The sequence below is a fragment of the Oncorhynchus mykiss genome, chromosome 10 (genome assembly GCF_013265735.2).
Source record: "Oncorhynchus mykiss isolate Arlee chromosome 10, USDA_OmykA_1.1, whole genome shotgun sequence".
Lineage (NCBI taxonomy): Eukaryota > Metazoa > Chordata > Actinopteri > Salmoniformes > Salmonidae > Oncorhynchus > Oncorhynchus mykiss.
In genome coordinates, this window is record NC_048574.1 from 19822385 (window position 1) to 19835293 (window position 12909).

The window sequence follows — 12909 nt, forward strand, 5'->3', positions numbered from 1 at the left end:
GCCGTCTTATCGACTCTTAACCAACCATAATATATATATATTTTTTTGTGTTGTTCGTAACTTGTTTAGTACATAATATTGCTGCTACAGTCTCTTATGACCGAAAAGAGCTTCTGGACATCAGGACTGTGATTACTCACCTCAGATTAGACAGAGTTTTTCTTCAATGAGTTGGATGGGAGGGAGATACTACAGACACCCGACCAAGCCAAGATCCCCATCATTCACTGGAGAAGGAAACAGATTTTGCGGAAAAAGATCAGGGTGCCTTGTGAGGATCAAGCGACGAGTGACTAATCTGCCTTTGCCTTCCGTCCTGCTAGCTAATGTTCAATCGCTGGAAAATAAAATGGGATGAACTGAAAGCAGGTAAATCCTACCAATGGGACATAAAAACTGTAATATCTTATGTTTCACCGAGTCGTGACTGAATGATGACATTAAGAACATACAGCTGTCGTGTTATACACTATCGGCAGGATAGAACAGCAGCCTCTGGGGCGGGGGCAGATGCATATATGTAAACATCAGCTGGGGCACGATACCTAAGGAAGTCTCAAGGTTTTGCTCGCCTGAGGTAGAGTATATCATGATAAGCAGTAGACCACACTATCTACCTAGAGAGTTGTCATCTGTATTTTTTGTAGCTGTTTTACATACCACCACAGACCAATGCTGGCACTAAAAATGCATTCAATGAGCTGTATACCGCCATAAGCAAACAGGAAAACGCTCATCCAGAGGTGGCGCTCCAAGTGGCCAGGGACTTTAATGCAGAGAAACTTAAATCCGTTTTACCTCATTTCTATCAGCATGTTAAATGTGCAACCAGAGGGAAAACAATTCTAGACCACCTTTACTCCACACACAGAGATACGTACAAAGCTCGCCCTCCATCTGACCATAATTATATCCCCCTGATTCCTGCTTACAAGCAAAAATGATAGAAGGCAGCACCAGTGACTCGGTCTATAAAAAAGTGGTCAGATGAAGCAGATGCTAAACTATAAACTATAGGACTGTTTTGCTAGCACAGATAGGAATATGTTCCGGGATTCTTCCGATGGCATTGAGGAGTACACCCCATCAGTTACTGGCTTCATCAATAAGTGCATCGAGGACGTCGCCCCCACAGTGACTGTACGTACATACCCCAAACAGAAGCCATTGATTACAGGCAACATCTGCACTAAGCTAAAAGGTTAGAGCTGCCACTTTCAAGGAACAGGACTCTAACCCGGAAGCTTATAAGAAATCCTGCTATGCCCTCCGACGAACCATCAAACAGGCAAAGCAGGACTAAGATCGAATCGTACTACACCGCCTCGGACGCTCGTCAGATGTGGCAGGGCTTGCAAACTATTACAGACTACAAAGGGAAGCACAGCCGAGAGCTGACCAGTGACATAAGCCATGAAATGCTTTGAAAGGCTGGTCATGGCTCACATCAACACTTTCATCCCAGAAACCCTAGACCCACTCCAATTTGCATACCGCACCAACAGATCCACAGATGATGCAATATCTATTGCACTCCACACCGCACTTTCACACCTGCACAAAAGGAACACCTATGTGAGAATGCCATTCACTGACGACAGCTCAGCGTTCAACACCATAGTGCCCTCAAAGCTCATCATTAAGCTAAGGACCCTGGGACTAAACACCTCCCTCTGCAACTGGATCCTGGACTTCCTGACAGACCGCCCCCAGGTGGTACGGGTAGGTAACAACACATCCGCCACGCTGATCCTCAACATGGGAGGGCCCCTCAGGAGTGAGTGCTCAGTCCCCTACTGTACTGCCTGTTCACTCATGATTGTACGGCCAGGCACAACTCAAGTACCATCATTAAGTTTGCTGATGACAACGGTGGTAGGCCTCATCACCGACAATGATGAGACAGCTAATAGGGAGGAGGTCTGAGACCTGACCGTGTGGTGCAAGGACAACAACCTCCCCCTCAACGTGATCAAGACAAAGGACATGATTGTGGATTCTCCGCCTCCTCTTCATGCAGATCACGGGGATCGGGGCCTGTTCTCGAGGAAGCAGTATATCCTTCGCGTCGGGCTCGTCAGGGTTGTGAAACAAAAATAAGGATTCTGTTAGTCCGTGGTGAGTAATTGCAGTCCTGAAGTCTAGAAGTTATTTTTGGTCATAAGAGAAGGTAGCGACACCATTATGTACAAAATAAGTAAAACAATAAGTTACAAACAACGCAAATAAACAAACAAAAAACACAATCGTCTGGGGGCACGTAAAACATCTGCTTTCTCCAGCGCCAGCTAGCAGTTCAGGCTCCTCAACTTGCTCAATCGCCACATTATTCAATAATATAGCTCGATGAGGTTAAGGGTTGGGTGAGTGATTTGTCCCAAAAATTATGCTTTTGGTTTTTGAGAAATTTAGTACCAGGCTATTGCTAGTTACCCATTCTAAAACGGACTATTACTGAATAAGATTACAGGGATGGCCCCTTGATTCTCGAGAGCTATGGCTATGAAAATCCTATATCTGCATGAAAATCCTTATTGGTTATACATAAAGACCATGTAGTAAACATTACAATCCTAATAAGTGTTGTATACTGTACATGTTTTTTTCTGTAGGATTCCAGTTTTGAAGAGCCGCAGACCATCAGGGGCACAGGCAGGGCTGCAGAAAGAATTGGACAGAAAGATCTTGAAAGGGCTGCCCGAATGCAAGAAGACAGGCTGGCCGAGATTAATTTGAGTAAAAATCTTATAATCACATCACACATTTGGCTGCATTCTGTAATGTTATGAACTTTTTTTCTTATCATTAAAGGCTCAATTGCAAGAGCTGTCCTTTAAAGAAAGGGGAGAGGTACTGGAGGTGGCCTCTACCTGGAGTAATTCCTGACATCATGGAGTACTGGAGAGCTATTCCAGGGTCTCCAGACAACCTCACTGGTGCACCTGCATGAATTGCAGGGAGACTCTTGCACCTTACAACATACAAGTGCTGCCATTTCTCCATTATAATATTCAATTGATTTATTACCAAGTATGTTTACAAAACAGGTTTCCACAACTTCACTGTACTTTGTTCTTCATTTGGATCCCAATTAGAAAAAATACAAAGATATCACCAAATGGAGTAAGTTGTTTTTTGTAAATATTCACATGGTCTGGGTGATAGCAGTTCTTTAACAGAATGTTTCCCTTACAAGGTGCTTTTGTTATTTTGAGGAAGTATTGTTTATCTCCCTAATAAAACTATTTCAACTGATCTGTGTAATTTGGGCCAACTTCTTTTGAACTGTATTTACACCAGGGTAATCCAACTGTTCTGGATAACTACCCACCTGTACAGTAAATCTGCTAATTTGAAGTGTAAACCTTCAAGCATAATGAAAACAGTTTAGTAAATAATTCTTAAACAGTTCCAGAAGTACAATAATGATGACAATGTGCTAGATAAAAAATGCACAAGTATTGTTTCTCACAAGTTTATTGCTGCCCACACAAACTCATATCAAATTTCATTGGTCACATACACGTGTTTAGCAGAGGTTATTGCGGGTGTAGCGAAATGCTTGTATTTATAGCTCCAACAGTGCAGTAATTTCTAACAAGTAATATCTTACAATTTCACAACAACACACACAAATCCAAAGTAAAGGAATGGAATTAAGAATATATAAATATTTGGACGAGCAAAGTCGGAGTGGCATAGACTAAGATACAGTAGAATAGGACAGAATACAGTATATACATATGAGATTAATAATGTCTACATATTTTACATTACTCAAGTGACCGGTGTTCCCTTCCCATTGGCCAGTGATTTCAAGTCTATGTATATAAGGCAGCTGCCTCTAAGGTGCTACTGATGGCTATTTTTTAGTCTGATGGCATTGAGATAGAAGCTGTTTTTAAGTCTCTCAGTCCCAGCTTTGATGCGCCTGTACTGACCTTGCCTTCTGGATGATAGTGGGGTGAACAGGCAGTGGCTCGGGTGGTTGTTGTCTTTGATTATCTTTTTGGCCTTCCTGTGACATCAGGTGCTGTAAGTGTCCTGGAGGGCAGGTAGTTTGCTTCCCTTATTTATATGATTTATATGTTTGGTTGTAGGCCCACCTCATTTAGCAACAATTCTGAGTACTCTGTAGGTTTTTGCACTTCCCGGGAACCACCAAGTCTAACAACCGGGAAAGCTTCGGTCCTTCCCAGCTCAAATCTGTGCATACTGCACCATGTGTTGTGTGGTGACATCTCCTTGAAGTTGTAGCAGCTCAACCATTGTTGGTGGTGGCACTTCAGGGAGTCTCGGGTCATCTGATCTCAGGATCATACTCCTTGATAGACCCAATTGAGAGTCTTCTCAATACAGCTCTCTGAAGTTCTGAGATGTCGGTGTAGTCCTATGCAGTTTTTAATGGGTATACACTTCACCTTTGAGACTAGATATTGCAGTCTCCTTTAGTTGAAAGATATAATATTTGGTGAGTATTTTGTTTATAGAATTAACTATCACACCTGATTAAACTATTTGCATTCTAAACTGAAGACCATGATTAGTTGATTATTGGATTCATGTGTTAACTGGGGCAAAAGTGTGTCACCAAAAAAATTCTAGAGGATTGGAGTTGACCATCCCTGACCAAGATCAGAGATAAAACTAGCTAGTTTTAGAATGATGTGTTGTACAACAGCTGACTAGAGACAGCCATTCAGATCAAAAAACACGAGAACGTTTCCACGGTAACAGTGCCACTTTACAATTCCGTAAAGAAACTTTGAAACAAAAAGTTGTGTGTCATAAAATACATGCACCAGAAACCGTAGTTTTTCACTTGTCAGAAATGTCAGCAAGCCAGGCTAGCTCTGTACATAAAAATAGCTAGCTCTCTGCTTGGCTAGCTAGCTAGCTGCTTAGCTGAACATAGAATGTTAGCACACTGTTCTTGAATGGCTAAATGGCTCTCTCGTCACAAGACTTTAGCTAAAGTTGACATGTTGAATAAGGATATACCAGCCAACAACATGAGACGTTTAAAAACTAGACTGTTCAGATCAAACAAACCGTTGCGTTGTGTCTCATCTTATGTATATCTGAACTGGGCTTTGTGGCTATTCCGTGCCTGTACACTTGTGTGAACTGAAGTAGCAAGCAAGCAAGCTGGCCATTATCAGCGTGATTTTCAGACCAGACATTAGAAATATAACAAGGTCAAGTAACATTTTACACATAAGTTAGCTAGTTAGGTCTAACTAGTGAAGCAAAATGTTATATTCAACTGAAACAAACCAATATCACATTCTAATAACAAGCTACTACCTAACTTTGCTGGCAAATTTGAACTATTGGACGTGTGGCTTGAAAACAATCAAAATAAGTCATCTAAAATATTACTTGCATACACATTTACTAAATAGCAACATTTCACTTTATATCTAGCAATATATATAATCTAGCTAGCTATGCCTTACCTTACCTTTTCAGTAGGAAAAAAAGCTTTTGAATCACTTCAACTCCATTCGTTCTCTCCACTGTGTGAACGCAAATCAGAGGTTTACTATCGTTTGGCATGGTCTCTATCGCTTTCCCTTTTTGCCTGTGCTCTCCACATTTCTCTGTATCTTTGGCTTAGATGGAGGAGTAGTTGCTGCTAGGTCAGGTTGTTTGCCCATCACGTCTACCATGTCTGTAAGCTAGCTATCTCCGCTAGCCATTACCCAAGTGTTGACCAGCTAGCTATCACAACACCTCCTCACTGACGGAAAACACTTAATTCATTGTGCGCCCCACAAAATCTGGCGGGGAAATCTGACCCGACTGGGAAAATGAATACCAGTGAATACAGCGGACCTCAGGCTGGCTAGTTACATATTGCAGCTTTTTTTACATTTTTTTTTTTTTTTACAATACTGAACTGAAATCGAACAAAAAAGCTCACACAATCTTCTTATTATCAATTTCTTTCAGCAATTCATCAATCATTTGTGTCAGTGCGGAGCATGATGAGTGCCCAGTCTCAACATCAACAGTGAAGAGGCGACTCCGGGATGCTGGCCCTCTAGGCAGAGTTGCAAAGAAAAATCCATATCTCAGACTGGCCAATAAAAATAAAAGATTAAGATGGGCAAAAGAACACAGAGATGAACTCTGCCCAGAAGGCCAGCATCCTGGAGTCTCCTCTTCACTGTTGATGTTGAGGCTGGTGTTTTGTGGGTACTATTTAATGAAGCTGCCAGTTGAGGACTTGTGAAGCGTCTATTTCTCAAGCTAGACACTCTAATGTACTTGTCCTCCTGCTCAGTTGTGCACTGGGGCCTCCCACTCCTCTTTCTATTCTGGTTAGAGCCAGTTTACGCTGTTCTGTGAAGGGAGTAGTACACAGCGTTGTACGAGATCTTCAGTTTCTTGGAAATTTCTCACATGGAATAGCCTTCATTTCTCAGAACAAGAATAGACTGATGAGGTTCAGAAGAGGGTGCTTTGTTTCTGGCCATTTTGAGCCTGTAATCGAACCCACAAATGCTGGATGCTCCAGATACTCAACTAGTCTAAAGAAGGACAGTTTTATTGCTTCTTTAATCATCACAACAGTTTTCAGCTGTGCTAACATAATTGCAAAATAATTTTATAATGATCTATTAGCCTTTTAAAATGATAAACTTGAATTAGCTAACACAACGTGCCATTGGAACACAGGAGTGATGGGCCTCTGTACGCCTTTGTAGATATTCCATAAAGAATCTGCCGTTTCCAGCTGCAATAGTCATTTACAACATTAACAATGTCTACACTGTATTTCTGATTAATTTGATGTTATTTTAAATTGACCAAAAATGTGCTTTTCTTTCAAAAACAAGGACATTTCTAAGTGACCCCAAACTTTTGAACGGTAGTGTACATACATACATACATACACACAGACATATACACACATGCGTACATATGTAATAAATACACACACACACACAGTGAGGGAAAAAAGTATTTGATCCCCTGCTGATTTTGTACATTTGCCCACTGACAAAGAAATGATCCGTCTATAATTTTAATGGTAGGTTTATTTGAACAGTGAGAGACAGAATAACAACAACAAAAATCCAGAAAAACTCATGTCAAAAATGTTATAAATTGATTTGCATTTTAAATGAGAGAAATAAGTATTTGACCCCTCTGCAAAACATGACTTAGTACTTGGTGGCAAAACCCTTGATGGCAATCACAGAGGTCATACGTTTCTTGTAGTTGGCCACCAGGTTTGCACACATCTCAGGAGGGATTTTGTCCCACTCCCCTTTGCAGATCTTCTCCAAGTCATTAAGGTTGAGGCTGACATTTGGCAACTCAAACCTTCAGCTCCCTCCACAGATTTTCTATGGGATTAAGGTCTTCAGACTGGCTAGGCCACTCCAGGACCTTAATGTGCTTCTTCTTGAGCCACTCCTTTGTTGCCTTGGCCGTGTGTTTTGGGTCATTGTCATGCTGGAATACCCATCCACGACCCATTTTCAATGCCCTGGCTAAGGGAAGGAGGTTCTCACCCAAGATTTGACGTTACATGACCCCGTCCATTGTCCCTTTGATGCGGTGAAGTTGTCCTGTCCCCTTAGCAGAAAAACACCCCCAAAGGATAATGTTTCCACCTCCATGTTTGATGGTGGGGATGGTGTTCTTGGGGTCATAGGCAGCATTCCTCCTCCTCCAAACACAGTGAGTTGAGTTGATGCCAAAGAGCTCCATTTTGGTCTCATCTGAACACAACACTTTCACCCAGTTGTCCTCTGAATCATTCAGATGTTCTTTGGCAAACTTCAGACAGGCATGTATATGTGCTTTCTTGAGCAGGGGGACCTTGCGGGCGCTGCAGGATTTCAGTCCTTCACAGCGTAGTGTGTTACCAATTGTTTTCTTGGTGACTATGGTCCCAGCTGCCTTGAGATCATTGACAAGATCCTCCCGTGTAGTTCTGGGCTGATTCCTCACCGTCCTCATGATCATTGATCATTCATTTATGATCATTCATTTAAATAACCAGACCAGGCGCGAACGGTACTTGCTAGCAGTGAATGGCGAGTGAGGTGGAGCATCATGTCTCAGCTTCCTAAAGAAAAATCTGGCTTCCAAAATCGAAAAAAAAGAAAAAGAAAGACATGAGAGAGAAAAGAAAGGGTGACAGTATGTCACCCATTGTTTCACAAAGGAAGGTGGGTGTAGTCCGTGAGTGGTGGAAATGTACCTGTTAGCTTAGTCCATAGTGAAATATGCTACTTTTGCTCCTCTAACATTGCACTGAACAGTCATTATGGATATAAAATGTCCGATGTGAAGTAGCGTCGTATGTATCATAAATTCCCAAGCCATGAGAGGAATAAGGCACACAGAGACTGCAACTTGAAGTGGAAGAATTTGCAACAATCTGTAATGGCAGTTAGTAGCATTGACTGTCAGCTGCAGAAGAAGATAAACAGAAACTGAGAAAAATAGAGCTTCACTTGGCTTCAAGGAATTTACCTTTCAGGGGTAAAACCAAAGACCTAGATGACATCCACAATGGTAATTTCCTAGGCACACTAGAGCTCTTGTCTCATTACGATCCACTGCTGAATCAGCACTTACAAAATATCAGGGACAAAAAAAAGGAACCAGGCTGACGCATTATCTGAGCTCTGACATTCAAAATGAATTCATTGAATTATGTGGCAGAGGAGTTTTCTAAATAATTCTAAAGGGAGGATGCTATTTATTATTCAGTCATCTGTGATGCTATGACAGATATTTCCCATACTGAGCAGAATGTTGTGTTCATAAGATATGTGAGTTATAACAAAGAAACATGACTGGGAGATCACTGAATGGTTTCTTGAATTCAAGGACTTTCACAAAAAGACAGGAAGTGAGATAGCAGAGATGATTGAAAATGTGCTTCATTACCAAGGGATAGACCTCGGAGATTGCATAGGGCAGGGATATGACAACGGGGCAAACATGTCAGGGAAAGTCAAGGGAGTCCAAGCCCAAATATTAAAGAAAAATTATCTGGCTACATTTTCACCTTGTGCCCCTTTCACCCCTTAAATCTTGTAGGTGCGCATGCTGCAGAGTCAAGCCCAGTAGTATCAACATAGTTCACCTTTACACACTTGTTAGTGACAGCCCAGAGCGATGGGCCATCTACAAAGAGAAAACAGGTTGCTCTTTGTATCGCCTCTCTGATACCTGCTGGAGTGCAAGGATTGACGCTGTTAAACCTGTAGTAAAACACCTACCGTGTGTCGTCAAGGTCCTTGATAGCGTAATCCTAACATGCAGTCTCACCAGTGAGGCCAGATCAGAAGCTAGTGGTCTGAAGAACTACTTAATGTCATTCAATGCTATTGTCCTCCTCACTGTCTGGCTGAAAGTACTGCAATGCATTGAGGACAGGAATGTGATTCTCCAGTCAGGAAAAATCTCACTTGACACAGAGGCAGCCAATATCAGAGCCTTAAAGGAAGAGATGCAGGCTCTTAGAGATGGATGGGAGTCTCTCCTGTCTGAGGCAACACTGATTGCTACGCAAATGGATGTTACACCTCAATTTAGCAAGGAACACAGCTGCCAGAGGAAAATAAAGAGATTCCATGATAAGACCTCTCAAGAGGAGACAGCTCAGGACAGTGCAGCAACGGTGTTTCGGAACACTGTGTTTTTTACTGCTATGGACAACAGCATCAGTGACTTGAACACTAGGTTCCACACCACTGCAAAAAAATGTAGAAGTATTTGTTCTGAAAGTTGGGCAGATTAGTGAGGATAAAGTCCCTTCTGTGTGCCAACCACTGATCATGAAGTATTCCAGAGATCTTACACCTGAGTTTCAAAATGAAGTAAGACACCTGCGAAGAGCCCGGATCTCAATGCCATTGAGCACGTCTGGGACCTGTTGGATTGTGTTGGAGGGTGAGGGCTAGGGCCATTTCCCCCAGAAATGTCCAGGAACATGCAGGTGCCTTGGTGGAAGACTGGGGTAACACTGGCAAATCTGGTGCAGTCCATGAGGAGGCGATGCAATGCAGTACTTAATGCAGCTGGTGGCCACACCAGATACAGACTTTTACTTAGATTTTGACCCCCCCTTTGTTCAGGGACACATTGTTCCATTTCTGTCAGTCACATGTCTGTGGAACTTGTTCAGTTTATGTCTCAGTTGTTGAATCTTGTTATGTTCATACAAATATTTACACGTTAGGTTTGCTGAAAATAAACGCAGTTGAAATGTGAGAGGACGTTTATTTTTTTTCCTGAGTTGATGTGTCTTAATTATTTAATCAAACAGTGTGCTTAAAGCATCAGACTAACTTAGTGAATATAATTCATTTGATTAAAACACATAGGATATGTCAATATATGGATAATTGTTTTTTTTGTTAGGGACAGCCCTATTGCGTAGTGTCACAGATTTGACAGAAATGTAGCCTATAACTTCTAATTATTGAAGTTTAAGCTATGAAGCTTGTAAGAATCTTTGATAGCCTAGTGGTGCTCATTTTGTCGAGCTGATCTGCGCGTGTTGGTAGTCCTACGGCAGCATTTGTAGTGGGGCGCATATCTTTGTGTTATTCTGTACAACGACAGTTGCTGATACATTTCATATACATTTTTGTACATTTGAACAGTAGTAGGACCAATCTACCTTGTTTTATTAAGACTCTAAAGCAATACTACAATAGTTGTGCCCCCGTCATGGTTTTAAAATACCCTCTTTTTAGGCATGTCATCCTGGAGCTGAGCCAGGCTGTTACTCACGCCATGTTTATAGCTTATTTCTCGCTTTATACGTGGGGGCTCAGGTTGGCAGGACTTAAGGGAAAGCATGCTTATAACTTTGTGCTTAATCCTGCAATGGTCACCTCTCATTAAGCTAGAAACTTTACATAGCTTGTTCACTGTGGAACACAATATTCTAGGCAAGAGAGCTGCACCCTGTGAGCGATGAAAGTGAGGTGGCCTTGCCACACCTTGCCTGGTCTCATAGCATAGACTTAACATAGTAAACATTAATCCGAGACACTCAAAATATGTATGATATGTTACGTTTGGTATGGTTATACAAGACAGCTGGCTACTTAAAGCAAAAAAAACAAAAGTAGGGTGGTTGCAAATCCAAAGGTTGCGAGTTCAAATCTCATCATGGACAGATTAAGCATTTTAGCAACTACTTACTACTTTGCAACTACTTAGCATGTTAGCTAACCCTTCCACTATCCATTTAACTCCTAAACTTAACCCTAAACCCTAGCCTAGTTAACCTTGCTAGAATTTGTAAACAAATACAAATACGTTTTGCAAATTCAAAACATATTATACGAATTGTAATTCATACCAAATATGAAAATGGGTGATGGACATTCACAAATTAATACATACCATACTCAATGGGGTGTAGCGGATTTACGTACCGAATAATACGAAATGCTCTGATACCAGGTTGAGCCTACTCAGGGTTAAAGCTGCAAGTTTCCCAAAGGCTAAAACCCGGGAGGGTTTAGGTGGACAGACAAGTCACATGGACAGCTAGGACAAAGCCTCAGCACCGCAATACTGGTCGACCAAACTGTGTATCGCCCAGGTTGGTACACTGTCACAAGTAATTAAAACATGGACAAAAAAAACAAAACAAGTGGGGGGACAGCAGAGCACCCAGATGGAGAAGTATACTTCTGCAATACACTAACATAGAGCTCTTACCAAGCTAACTCTCTCTGGAAGGAACCAAGTAAAAGAAGAGGTGGAAGTAGTGCCGAGGCAGCTTTTTAACGGAGTCAGCCACAGCACTACATGGGACTAATCTGGAAATCCTTATTCGGAATGTATCCTGCCACGCAAAATATACCATATGAAGTGATCCAATATAATGCTACATAATGGTGCAGGAGGGGGGAGTGGTGGAAAGATGGCAGAAGTGGATGAACAGGTCGAATCAAGCTGTGCGTTGAGCAAAGTTGGTGAAGACGAATGTACTGAATGGACAGTAGTATCGAAAACTGGAACAAAAGTATGGTATCAAAAACTGGAACAAAAACGAAATTGTCTAAAATTGGAGTGTATCTTCCTCCTTTGGTCGCCTTTCCTTCCAGTTCTCTGCTGCCAATGACTGGAACGAACTGCAAAACTCACTGAAGCTGGAGACTCATATCTCCCTCATTAGCTTTAAGCACCAGCTGTCAGAGCAGCTCACAGATCACTGCACCTGTACATAGCCCATCTGTAAACAGCCCATCTATCTACCTCATCCCCATACTGTATTTATTTATCTTGCTCCTTTGCACCCCAGTATACTTTCTACTTTCACATCCATCTTCTGCACATCTACCATTCCAGTGTTTAATTGCTATTTTGTAATTACTTCGCCACCATGGCCTATTTATTTCCTTACCTCCCTTATCTTACCTAATTTGCACTCACTGTATATAGACTTTTTGGTTTTATTTTTTTCTACTGTATTATTGACTGTATGTTTTGTTAATTCCATGTGTAACTCTGTGTTGTTGTATGTGTCAAATTGCTATGCTTTATCCTGGCCAGGTCACAGTTGCAAATGAGAACTTGTTCTCAACTAGCCTACCTGGTTAAATAAAGGTGAAATAAAAATACATTTAAAAAAAACTTGGTTCTGGCCTTTAGGGAGTTTTTCCTAGCCACCGTGCTTCTACACCTGCATTGCTTGCTGTTTGGGGTTTTAGGCTGGGTTTCTGTACAGCACTTTGAGATATCAGCTGATGTAAGAAGGGCTTTATAAATAAATTTGATTTGAGCATTGGGCCAGTAACTGAAAGGTTGCTAGATCGAATCCCAGAGCTGACAAGGTAAACATCTGTCATTCTGCCCCTGAACAAGGCAGTTAACCCACTGTTCCCCAGTAGGCTGTCATTGTAAATAAGAATT